Source organism: Macaca thibetana, chromosome 9, assembly GCF_024542745.1.
Source record: "Macaca thibetana thibetana isolate TM-01 chromosome 9, ASM2454274v1, whole genome shotgun sequence".
NCBI lineage: Eukaryota > Metazoa > Chordata > Mammalia > Primates > Cercopithecidae > Macaca > Macaca thibetana.
In genome coordinates, this window is record NC_065586.1 from 108,186,771 (window position 1) to 108,200,450 (window position 13,680).

The 13,680-nt window shown below is 43.4% G+C and overlaps 1 protein-coding gene and 1 long non-coding RNA gene across 2 annotated transcripts in view; both read right to left on the reverse strand.

The window, feature by feature from the left end:
* The window catches only part of BBIP1 (BBSome interacting protein 1), a 1,212,900-nt gene that overhangs the window by 1,137,786 nt on the left and 61,434 nt on the right, over positions 1–13,680 (reverse strand). The window lies entirely within an intron of this gene.
* LOC126962844 (uncharacterized) overlaps positions 8,777–13,680 on the reverse strand; it is a 41,988-nt gene continuing 37,084 nt past the window's right edge. Inside the window, exon 3 of the long non-coding RNA XR_007728832.1 lies at positions 8,777–8,894. This is a non-coding gene — a long non-coding RNA (uncharacterized LOC126962844). The remainder of the gene's footprint in view (positions 8,895–13,680) is intronic.

A 13,680-nucleotide genomic window follows, 5' to 3' on the forward strand; every position in this document is an offset into this window, starting at 1 on the left:
CCATTTCATGCATCTTTGAGATCATGTGTCCTCAGCAGGGATGATATCATTTCCAAGGGGGTAAAAGTTGGTTCTTGGGGAAGGGGTGAAAATCTGGACTCTTTAAAACAAATATACAGTATAATATCTATGGCAGCAGTCCCCGACCTTTTTGGCACGAGGGACCTGTTCCGTGGAAGACAATTTTTCCACATACAAGGCAAGGGGTGAGGGCGTGCGTGAGGTATGGTTTCAGGATGAAACTGTTTCACCTTAGATCACCAGGCATTAGATTCTGCAGTTAACAATAGGGTTTGCGCTCCTATGAGACTCACGCCACCACTCATCTGACCGGCGACAGAGCTCAGGTGGTAATGCTAGCTCACCCAGCACTCACTTCCTGCTGTGAAGCCTGGTTTCTAAGGGTCTGTGGTGCCATGGCCCCAGGGGTTGGGGACCTGTCATCTATGAGATTCATCTATGATATTAAAATTTCATGGAGAGGGTGCAATGATGAAAATATACATATACATAAAATGTTTCCTAAGCTTCAATAATAAAAAAAAAATGAGAAACACTGTTTCAGATGGTGTGTCATAAAGGCTAACCAGCTCAAGGTCACACAGATTCAATGTAGCAAGGCCTGATGATGCCGAGTCTTAACTCCAAATCCAGTGTTCTCATCGCAACATGATTTTGCCATTTACAAATAGTATCATAATACAGCATAAAAAATAAAGGAGAAAAAGAGGAGAAAATGAGATTCCCTCCCCCAAAAAATAACATGACATCATGCTTACTTGAGTTTACCTAACTTAGCCGTCTTAGTTCATTTTGTGCTGCTCTAACAGAATACCTGAGATGGGCAATTTATAATGAATGGAAACTCATTGGCTGACAGTTCTGGAGGCTGGGAAGTTCAATATCATGGCTCTGGAATCTGGCTAGGGCCTTCTTGCTGCATCATCACATGGCAGAAGGCAGAAGGGCAAAGAGGCAAAAGGGGCCAAACTTGCCCTTTTATAATAGCATCAATTGCACCCGTGAGGGCAGAGCCCTATGGCCCTATCACCCCCTAACGGTCCCTCCTCCTAACATCACCACAACAGCAAACAAATTTAACATGATTTTCGGAAGGGACAGACATTGAAACCATAGCACTAGCACATAGCAACAGTGTGTCTTGTTTGTTTTAAATTTCCCTGGGTGTGTACCTTTGAGGCTAGAACTGATATAAGAAACAGTATGGGAGAATGCAAAACACATTGGAATCAGACAGACTTGGATTTGAGTACTTTGCCACTTACTGATTGGGCAATCTTAGGCCATTACTCAGTCCCATGAGACATCATCTATAACAGGGAACAGCAGACTTGTCTGTAAAGGGCAAAATAATATTTTAGACTTTGTCAGCCGTAACAGTAGGTCTCTGTTGCAATTACTCTACTCTGCTGTGTAGCGTGAAAGCAGTCATAGACAATATGTAAATTAATAATCTTGGCTGTGTTTCAATAAAACTTTATCTACAGAACAAGGTGGCAGACTAGATTTGGCCCAATGGGTATAGTTTGTCCACTCTGATCTACAAGATAGGGGTGATGATACCAACAATTTTGGATTACTATGGCTGCTTAATAAACCACCCCACGACTGAATGGCTTAAAGCAATGTCAAATTATTCCTCACCATTCTGTGGGTCAAGAACCCAGGCAGGGTTCAGATGGGTAGTTCTTTGTTCTAGTGGCATCAGCAGAGATCACTCACTCAGCTGTATTCAGCAGCAGCTAGAAGGGATGCATGCTAAGAAACGTTCTCCACCCTGGCCAGTGCTTTCCCGTGTGGCCTCTTGTTCTCTCTCCACTGGTGTCTCATCATTCAGGAGTCCAGCCTGAGCATCTTTACATGGGACCTGGCTTCCCCGGAGAGAATATGAAACCTCCCAGGCTTCTTAAAGAACAGGTCTGAAAATGGCATAGAATTGTTTCTGCTACATTCTTGTGGCCAAAGCAAGTCACAAAGTCATCCCAGATTCAAGGGAGAGCAAAGAGGCTCTTGGCAGGAAGAAGCAGTATGTGTGTAAGGGAGACAGAGAAATTGCTGGCAGCCATCCTTCAAGAGTATGGACCTGATTGAGAGATGAAGAGGAGCTAATACAGGGAAAATGTTCAGCACATAGAATAGGTCAATACTACCCCAAAAGCACCGGAGAGTCCCTGTGGTGGGCAAGCTCCTGAGTCACACTTACTCTTGCTTAGATGACTGCAATAACCTTCTTTCTGGTCTCCCTGCTTTAACTTTTGTCCACTTTGGTCCACTCTCCTCACTGTGTTAGAGTGATCTTATCAAAAAGCAAGTCAGATGATGTCACACCATTGCTTCAAACCCTACAGTGGGATCCGTGATATTTAGAATAAAGTGCAGGCTCCTTCCCTTGTAAGGCTTGATTTTACCCCTGGCCCGCTCTAGAGCCTTGTTTCCTCCACTCTTACATTGTTCACCCTGCTCTGGCTGCAGTGGTTTCTCTGCAGTTGCTTGAAAATGACAAGCATGTTCCTGCTTCGGGGACTTTACATTCCTTGTTTCCCTTTTGTGGAGTACCCTTTCTTCACAAATTCATGTGGCCCAGTCTCCTAATTCTCTCGGGTGTCTGCTCAAATATGCCCTCATCAGAGAGGTCTTCCTGGCTCATCCTATCCAAAAGGGCATGTGCCATCACTCTCTGGCCACTTACCTCACCTTATGTTTTCACCACAGTGCTTATCATGACTTAAACTACGATTATATATATGTATTGATTTATTTGTTGATTTTCTCTCCCACTTGCATATAGGCCCCCCGCGGTGGGGAGTGGGTTCGCTGTTGAATCCTCAGCACCTAGTAATTAGCATGCAGTATGAGCTCAATAAATATTTGAAATAGGAAAGAAAAAAAGGAAAGAAGGGAAGGAGGAAGGGAAGGAGAGAGGGAGGGAGGGAGAAAATGAATGGAGGGGAGGGGAGTGGAGAGGAAGAGGAGTCTTTGAATGTGATACCACCTTAGGTTGCACATCAGACAACTCCATGTAAAGACTTGACTATAGAAATGTGGGGTTTTCATCAGTCAATTTCTCCCACCCCCCCTGCATAGTACAAATCTTTTACAGGCATCTCCTTTATCGTATTGCAAGTTCTATTTCACTTAGACCCCAGGCTGGCTTGCAAGAACGAAATGCATTCTTAAAAGCTACTCTGCGCCAGTTTCACCAAATGCAGTGTTTCAAAGAGTACTTCAGGTCACTCCTTGTCTTGTTTTCCCTTTTCTGTGATTCGTTATGGTCAAGATGAAAGCAATCTGCCAATAAATCTTTTCAAGGGCACTTTAATTGAGATGCTCATGTTCATGTTTTTTAGCCTCAAAACAAAATGCTCAAGGGATGTCATGTTAGGTGAGTTGAAATAAAATCTAGGGCTTTGTTTTTTGTTTTTGAGACAGAGTCTCATTCTGTCACCTAGGCTGGAGTGCAATGGCGCAATCTTGGGTCACATCAACCTCTGTCTCCTGGGTTCAAGTGGTTCTCGTGCCTCAGCCTCCTGAGTAGCTGGAATTACGGGCGCCTGCCACCACATCTGGCTAATTTTTGTATTTTTAGTGGAGACGAGATTTCACCATGATGGCCAGGCTGGTCTCAAACTCCTGACCTCAAGTGATCTGCCCATCTCAACCTCCAAAGTGCTGGGATTGACAGGGGTGAACCACTGTCCCCAGCTCGGGCTTTGTTTTTAACAAACACACTGCTAACAGTCGAGCAGTGGGGAAATGAGGACCTTCCAGATAAAGCAGGAGGTAAGTGAGGAAGCTAAGAGTATGGATTTGGTGTCTGGCAGAACTTACTTACAAGTTCTATAACCTTGGAAATGTTGCCTATACTTAGTTTTACCACATAAACTAGAATCATAATCATGTATTCCACAGGACTGTTTTGAGGAATAAAATGAGTTGATGAATATGAAATGCTTAGCATAAGGCTGGGCACAGTGGCTCATGCCTGTAATCCCAACGCTTTGGGAGGCTGAGGCCAGCGGATCACCTGAGGTCGGGAGTTTGAGACCAGCCTGGCCAACATAGCGAAACCCCATCTCTACTAAAAATACACACCTGTAATCCCAGCTACTGGGGAGGCTGAAGCAGGAGAATCACTTGAACCCAGAGGCGGAGGTTGCAGTGAGCCAAGATCATACCACTGCCCTCTAGCCTGGGCAACAGAACAAGACTCTGTCTCAAGAAAACAAAACAAAACAAACAAAAAAAGAAATGTTTAGCACAACATCTCTCGCTGTTAAGGGCCCAGTTAATGTAAGTCCCCATCACTGTTTTTAAGAGAGAAACATTTGAAGCCTTAAAGCAGTGTTCTCTAACACATTCCATGTTTCATGTTTAGGACAAGAGAGCTGATTTCCCCCTAAAGACTGGATGAGAAGGCAGTACAAGGAAAAGCTTCTGGGATTACTAGAAAGTGGAGAATGTCTGACTATGAATAAAATTGCTGTGGAAAGAGCCAGCTCCTCAGCTAGCAAAGCACTGAGTTGCTACCAGGAAAGCAAGTAGCAGAACCTGGCACAGCTGATTTTTAAGGGGAGGTTCTTTTGACAGAAGCTGTAACAGACATCTCTGAAATCTGAGACCTGTCAAAGACTATAACTACACCCTTGCCAACCTCCCTGGGAACTATGACCGCCCTCCATCCAAAGCACTTTGAAGGGAATAGGAACTCAGCAGGCAAAGCTGAAACCAAGAAGTCGTAGTCCTCTGTGAACTCAGGCCAAGCTTTTACTTTCAAAGGGAAACCAATATCTAGGTTAATCAGAAACATCAGGTCAATGACTTGCTCTATAGAAGCTGACCAGAGATGAGAGGAAACAAATAGTTCTCTCATCCTGGAAACCAAAACAAGCCTCATTATATTTCAAAACACAACCTTATCTAAGTGGATGGTCAGGGAGGCTGGCAAGGCTACACAAGGCGCCCTCTTTTCCATCAGTGCTGCCAAGTCCCCCAACAATGCTATCTCGACATAAAGTGCTAGAGGAAAATCTCCATTTTCATTTAATTTGAGTGGAAAGCAAAGCTGTGGAACCAGAATCTCCCTCCTCTTTTAAGCAGCTGAATCACTGTAATGGTGAGCTTGGACACCCCAGGGCAAACAGGAAATGAGTAAATATTGTCAGGGTTTGAAATTGCCATTTTCCCCTAACGCATGTGTATATGCAGCAGAAGCAAGAACACAGCAAAGTACGCTAAACTAAGAGTCAAAAATACCCTTTATTCTCTAGCAACACATTCATGATTGAGCCCTGAATCTTTTAGGCCAATCCTGATTCTTGTTTTATACTTTTCAATAATGACTCTTCATTAAACAAATCCTAAATATAGTAGTGTATGCCTTTCACATAAATAGAAATATAAAAAGAAATCTTTTGTAAAGACTATATGACCAAATATTTTGGTTACCATATTTAATTTAAGTTACCTCCCAAGGCTCTTTTTCCTTTTCATTTTTCAGGTTCTTCCTGAGGAATGTTACTTACCTGTTCTCCAATGACTCCCTAATCTGTAGTGGACTCACATCTTATGCAGGAGTTAGGTCCCAAATTAGAGACCAAGGCAAAATTTATGAACATTACCAAAATCATCCTTGAAATTCTATTCTGCACTCAGACAAGCAAAATGCTGCCTTCATGAGAGGCACGTAAGAACTGAGATTTACCAGGAATCACAGACCCCTACCTCCCATCACATGCTCACTCCAAGGCAGATGTTTGTTGTATTGAATAGTAGATTCCACCTATGCCCTACCTGTTATTCTCCCTTGTGCTCTTTCTTTTGGTGAATGCATTAGTCAATGCAAACAAGCTTTATGTTTCAAGCAGAACCACTAGGCAATGCATAGGTACATTTCTGTAAGGCTGTTCTTTTTGTATCTGATGCAGAAATTTGGAGTCCCCAGGGCAGGCAGTTGGTAGGGGAAGATTGATGTAAAGTAAAAGAGATTAAGATCAGGCTGGATCCCACAAACAAGAGGATGGAACCCAGCCTACAAGAATAAATAAAGTAAAACCTATGTCATTTCTTGTTGCTTCTCACTTTGATAGTGTGGGTCCCTGCAGAAGCTGGAGTCTTTTGTCATGGAGCTAAACATACCTAACTGAGCTAGGAGTCAGAGAAGCTAAAGGAGGAGCCTGTCAAGGGAAAATGGAGCAGTTGCAAGGCCACAGCTTCTTCATGCAGATGAGGCAAGTCAGCAGATCAGTGACAATGCCTGTGAGCCTCAAAATGACTGCTGCTGCCCTTCCACCCACCAAGTCTCCCAAGACTCTCTCTTATGACCCACCCTAACCAGAAACATACAAAAAAAAGGGAATTCTGGGAAACTTAGGTGAGCCTACCCAAGTTGACATTTTACAAAGTTGACTTACCATCACGGTGAGTATTTGTTGAATGTTGCAAGCTCAGTGTGGTCAAGACTCTTCTCCTGATTTCAAGACCCCTGTATTAAAAAGCTTTCTGGACTTCCTCCCCATGCTGTCTCCACAAGCACTTAAAACTTAACTGTGCTCGTTACTGTCATAACAACTTCTCTCTCAAATCTATGCTCCTTTCTTTCTGATTTTGGTTAATAAAACCAACTAAGCCTAATACCTGAGATCAACTTCTCCTCTAAGTTTCTCTACATCTATTCAATTCCAAGTCTTATCAATCCCAAACCTTAAATATCTTAAATATCTATCCCAGACTTACCACTATCTCCTCTTCTTTTTTCCTCTTTCTTTTTTCTTTTCAACCACAGCAGCCTCCCAACTGGTCTTTCTGCCTCCAGCTTCATCCCCTCTAAATTCAGCGCTTACTGAGCTTATTAAAGCACAGATTGCTGGACCCTGGGATCATTCCCAGAGGGTCTGCTTCAGAGATGCTGATGCTGCCAGCCCACTTTGAGTAGCTCTCCTCTAATCAAAGAGAATTTGTTTTCTAAAATGCAACTCCAATATGTCCCTTTCATCTAGAGAATAACATTCACACTTCCCATTTTAATTAGGATCTCTCTCTCTCCTTTTCCTGGAGACATGGCATACTCAAAGAGGAATATGCCTACTTTGAGAAGAGCATAGTAAAGGGACTATTTACAAAGAGCAGAAGGGATAGTGCAGCAACAGTCATGCCCCATTACTACCGCTGGGCCTGAGAAGGGGTGCAGATGGATGGTCACCAGAACCCAGACACAGAAAGAGTTTCATTAGTTTCATGGAAAGGACCATCCAACAGGAGCTGTGAGTTTTGGATGAGAGAGGCAGCCAGCCTGAATTCATCTTCTCCATTCATCCAGTCTTCCGCTGGTTCTCCCTATTAGTAGAATCCACCTCAAAGGCAGAGAACAAGGGAGCCCACTGATGTAGCCCAGGTCAGCCACAGGAGAGAGAGAGTGGGTAGAAAAGGGTTGGGGAGTGGAATTGGAGTGGCAAATGTAAGATACCTGGCACTCTAATATTGTACTTAGAGTTCAGGAAATATTCAATGAAATGAAATGGCTTTTTCATCTCAGAGTGGTGAATGGCCCATTGGGCTGAGAATGCCAAATGATATTGGGCACAAATCCTAATTATGAGCAAACACAGGCTTTCCTGACAGTGGCATGCCTCTAAAATAATAGGACACTTCTTGATGTGTCTGAAGGCTAGATAGAAGAGAACCAGGTGGACAGCTGGAGACTGGAGAGGAGAGGAGAAAGTGAGCAAGCACATTACTCACTCCCTTGAAAAAAACAGTACAAGAACAAGTCCCTGCTGCCTTACAGATGTGTTATGCAAAAGTTCCAAGTCTAGGGTCTCCCTCTGCTTTCATCCCCAACAAGAACATGATCCTACAAAGTTTTGTTCTTCTGGAGAGCACATTGCAGAACAGTTTGCTTGTACAGTGGATGTGGACATTCCTCTCATACCCCTTCATTTTCTAGTTGGCTTTATTTAACAGCAGAGCTGCTTTCGCAAAAGAAGATGAAAGTGAAGCCTTCACGGAGAAGAAAGAGATGGCTTAGATTAGCAGTTGCAGTTGTATCTGAGAGAACTACTGAAAATGTGGGTTATACATCATATATTCCGTTTAATCAGCAAAGTTATATTAAGCATCTATTCTGTACAGAAACTAGGATAAGAGATAAGGATAAAAAGATGGAATCAGAAATATGAGCTTATAGTCTGGAACAGCGAATAAGACATTTATATAAATAGTTAAAATAGAAAGTAAAGAATTATAATATATGATAGAGAGGAGATGCAGATGAAGTGATTACCCCAGGATCAGTAGAGATGAACATCTAAGAGGAATAAGCACCCAGAAAGGCAAGTGGTCGAGAAAACATTGAGTACAAGCAGGTGAAGCTTGAAGTAGGATTTCAAATTAGAAAAGTAAGGCTGGATGCAGTGGCTCATGCCTGTAATCCCAGTGCTTTGGGAGGCTGAGGAGGGAGAGTTGCTTGAGCCTAAGAGTTTGAGACCAGCTTGGGCAACATAGCAAGACCCTGTCTCTGTAAAAAATTAAAAAAAAAAATTAGCTGGGCATGATGGCATGCACTTGCAGTCCCAGTTACTCAGGAGGCTGAGGTAGAAGGATCAATTGAACCTGGGAGATCGAGGCTGCAGTGAGCCATAATCACGTCACTACACTCCAGCCTGAGTGCAGAGCAAGACCCTGTCTCAAAAAATTAAAAAATAAATAAATACATAAAATAAAATAAAACAGGATCAGGAGCCTGGCTGCACTTGGTGCACATCAGAGCACCAATTAATAGTTTGCATTAAGAAACGATATACGTACAGCTGTTCTTCTCAACCAGTAGCAGTGTATAGGGAACATCTTTGGACTCTAAACTTACTGAATCAGGCATCCTGTAAATGAAAATATTTTTATTTTGCAATATGTGTAAATATGCAATAAATACACATTTATTTATAAATTACATATGCAAGTCACTGTTCTAGTGTGCTATGTGCATAATAAGGCATACATCAAAAGATGGACATTAAGAAATGAAAATATGCAAGATAAGTAAACAGATGTGCTAACATTTTCTTCCTACATTCCAATGGACTGCCTTATGTGTTCCCTTGGGTCTGTATCCTCTGTTCTTAGAGACCACTAAGAAACAGGCAACCTTCCAAGGAGATGGTAGGAACCTTTTCAATATGTGCCTGTGCCTTGGAGTGGAAGATCATACGTCTCTTTCAGGGGTTGGGTAGCCTGTGGACAAAGACTGAATGGGGAAGAGGCAGGAAATGGGGATTTTATTAGGAAGGATTAAGTGAAGCCCCAAATTAGGCTACACACACAGTGGGAGCTGTTCAGCTTCTTGTCTCCCAGATCATTTTCTGAATTCATTCTCAGCACTGCCCATGACACAGAGGACATGAAGTAAGCTCCCATCTTCAAGGAACTTTATTTTGAAGCAGAGTTAATAAACATGCCTAGGGGTAGCAAGAGATGTGTATCATTAACATGCTCAAAGAGCTAAAGGAAGAGAGGCTAGAGACAGCTCACTTCCCAAGGGGAGGGGATGGGAGAGGAGTCAGAAAGGAGCATCTCCAGGAAATGATTGAGCTGGCTCTGGAAACATGGTTAGACTTCCTCTTGGTAGAGGTGGCTAGTCTAGGTTAATACCAGGGGCTGCAGCCAGGAAGTGGTGTGTAGTCCAGCATTATTACAGCACAACAGATGAAAAAGGTGGGCTCAGGCTAATTTATAGATAGCAAAGGACCCTGAGTGTCAGGCCAAGGAGTCTGGGCTGGTCGGCAATGGGTACCACCAAGCACTGGAGGAGGAAAGTTGTAGCAAGATCACTGTGTCCATAACCACACCAATTGCTACCATTTATGAACCTTCACTATTTATCAGACTCTGTACCAATCCCTTTACCTACATCATACCATTGAGGCCTTCCAGAATCCCTCTGAGTTGGATACTCTCATTGTCCCCATTTTAAAGAAGAAAAAACTTAAGCAAATTGTTTAAACAACTTGCCTGAGGTTATACAACTGATGAGAGGTCAAGCTTCAGTTTGACCCCATGTCTAACTCAAAGCCAAAATTCTTTACCATGTGCCCAACACAGGGTACTGGAGCCAGTCTATCAGAAGTGAAGGATGAGATGGGATGGGGAAGAGACACTGAGGGTGAGAAAGTCAGCAGATTCTACTCCAAGAGAGCTCCAAGCACCACTTAGGGCTTCAGCTAGAGCAGGAGAGAACAGGCTACAGTTGGAATTGACAGAACCCAGGCCCCACCACCCTTGGAGAAAAGCAGGAAGGGATGGGAAAAGGGAGAGCCAGAGTTGCCTCAGTAGTGAGTGGGAAAGTGTAGCTGGAGGGTAAAGAGCAGGCCATCAAGGAAGGAGATTCCAGTACCCACAGGGTCATCTCTGTCATCATCCCCTCTTCCAAGGCAAGATGATTCAAGGAAACAGCTCAGGCTCCAGAGTCCAAAGATTTTGTCTTGATGGCGACTTCTGCCATCCACCAGCTTATGTGACTGGCACAGTGCTGTGTTCCTGACTCACTGTCCTTGGTAAATCTGGGTGATGATCCCACTTCACAGGACTTTTCTGAGGATGAAATTAAATGATGCATAAAAAGCACTAGCCCAGGGTCTGGTTTTAAAAAACCCTCAAGAAATATTTATACCTTCCACTCCTCTTCCTTAAATTAAGAAATCAGAATGCTTTCATGAAGTCAGGGTGGCTACATATTATCTTAAAACCTGAGAGCACAATTCCTCTTAGAGAAAACACAGTCTGTTATTTAGAAAAACCTTATTTAGATCGCAATTCTGGTTGTGAAAAGATGGGTTCTAGACAAGATATTGAAGATGGAGGAGACGAAGAAAAGCCAAAGAGTAAGAAGATAAGTGGAATAAAATATACCAAGATAAAGGAGATGGGGGAGGAGTGTCCAGGAACAGGTAGAAATTGACAGACATAAATTGGTCCACAAGAAAAGGAAGACAGCTCCAGTAAAATGCAAGGAGGCCAGTGCCTGGGAAGAGAATACAGCAAGTGAGACGTTCCTGACAGTGGGAAAAGGCCAAGGGAGATTTATAGGCCAGGACGGTCTCACAAATGATTCAAGTTGTATATCAGGAATGTGTTGAAACTCCTCCTCAGTAAAAGTCTACTCCATCAGCTCTCTTGACTTGGGGATGCTGTCGGGGAAATTTTTTCAAGGGTTAGTGGCACATTTGGGTGAACATGGGAAAATGGAAAGAACAGCCAGAGAAGGTGAACATAGGCAAAGATCAAGAATTACTCAGTGACAGCAGTAAACTGGAGAAAGAGGCAGGAAAGAGAAAGTCAGCCTCCAGGCGTTCATGAGAAGATTAAGATTGGAATGGGACTTCTGCCATATGTGAGACAGGGAGCACAAGCAGTTTTTTATTTGTTTTTAAATATTAAAGGAAAAGATGACCTCACAAGTCCTCAGGACTTGGATTCCTAGATAGCTAGTACTTGAATTATTTATGTAACCCAGATATCAATCGCAGCTCCTTAACCCTCAACGATTCCATTGAACTTGGCTTGAACCCCACTTCTAAGCATGAGTCCAAACAGCACCACCACCCACTGTCTGTGAATTTGCAGCCTCACCTCCTTATGGTCCCTCTATCCCTGTCCCTTTGCCACTACCTAGCATCTCCCTTCTATTTCCTACCAAATCCCACAAAAATGTCCAGGTGAGTTAAGCACCTCTGAGTCTAATAACTTGACCACATAGTCACCTGCCAAACGCTTCCCATCTTACAAAAGCCATTGCCCACAAATGCTCCTCTCCATGGTCTGAGGCTTGAGATGTGTGGCTGGCCCTCCCTGGGGAGCAGTCTCACAAGCCTGTCTGACTTACCCAGCTCACCCACTCACCACCTCCATTCTACGGATTGCAAGCTTTTCATCTTTTCACTTACCGAGTGTCTCAAAAGTCAGTGCAGTTTTAAGCAGGCATTAAGACTTTCGGGACACTCTGTACAAAAGTTTATTTTAAGAGGAGAGTTTTTTGGGTTTTCTTTTGACTTTGTTATTTTTTTCTTTTTCTTTTTCTTCAACTTTACACCAAGGTTGGATTAGGCCAATAGAAAGTGGTAATAAGAAGCGGAGTAATGAGTAACGAGAACAATTCCCATGGCTTCAAAATTTTTCTTCCAAGCCCATTTGAAACTTCCCAGTGACTCTCTGTCTCTCTCACACTGACACACACACACACACACACACACACACACGCACACAACAGCCACCCAGGTCAGTCCAGCAGCCTGTTCCTGACTGAATCACGGGACAGCCAGAGCTACTAGAGGTACATCACTCTGACCAATGGCATCTGCCCAAGTGCTCATTACTTTGTCAGCAGAGATGGCACCCAGAACAAAAGCAAGACAATGAAAAAAGAGGAAGCTGGGGGGTACATTTCCATATTTGCTTCTCAAGCTCAAGGCATCTTTATCTCCTATGCTCAGTGCTACCATGTGCTTGGCTGGCCCTTGTCCTGGCCCTCAAGGATCAATATTCAATGCCTATTGGGTCAGAAAGGCTTGAAGGGGACTCACACTCCTCTTCCCAATTCTCCTTCCCAATTCCCCTAAGCTCATAGGATCTATAATCTGCCTCTGCCTCTTTCTGGCCATGTGGTCTTGGACAAGTCTTATTTTCTGAGTGTGTTTTCTCATCTATAAAAGCCGGGGGTTGGTAGGAACACTAGAGGGTCATCTCAGCTTTAGAGTCTAAGACCATGACCTCAGTGTTTACAGAATCGGAAATCAAAACTTCTTTGCCTCCAGGTGAGAGGAGGCACATCTCTTGTAATTACTACTTATTATTAAGAAAGCTCTCACATAAAGGATTAAATTCCTTTTTTAGCAAACATTTACAGTGCATGTGCATGCAAGTGTGTATAGGTACACGTGTGCGCGCACACACACCTTTTTAGGACTCATATATATATATATCTGTTTTAGATAGATAAACATATATATACTCATATAAAATATGTATATTTATGTAAATATATAAAAACCTATATAGATATATTTGTCACGCAGGCTGGAGTGCAGTGGCACAATCTTGGCTAATGGCAGCCTCAACCTCCTGGGGGGGTCAAGTGATCTTCCCACCTCAGCCTCTTGCAATAGGTGGGTCCACAGGTGCGTGCCACCACACCCAGCTCATTTTTTAATATTTTATAGAGACAGGATCTCACTGCGTTACCCAGGCTAGTCTTGAACACCTTGGCTCAAGTGATCCTCCCATCTCAGCCTTACAAAGTGTTGGGATTACAGATGTGAGCCACTGTGCCCAGCCAGTTTTATATTTAAACATATACACTTTAAAAGTTCTTAAGGTTTTATCTTCTTCATTTTTATGTGAAATTCCTCATCCTCCTCCATAGCCGACATTTACATTGCACTTTTCACTGGCCAGGCAGGTCCTGTCTAAAAGGCTTTCCATGTTAAGTCAGTAATGCTCACAACAGCCCTACAGGGAAGGCATCTTCCAAAATGTACTCTGATGGAAGGTTCGATAGACAACCATGATGGACAGAGATGCCCTGAGGCTGTTTTGTCTCCAGGGTCTCCTGTTTTGCCTGTTGGGTGTATTTCCCCTCTGGGAAAGGCAGTTAGGGAGGGGAGCCAGGGCTCT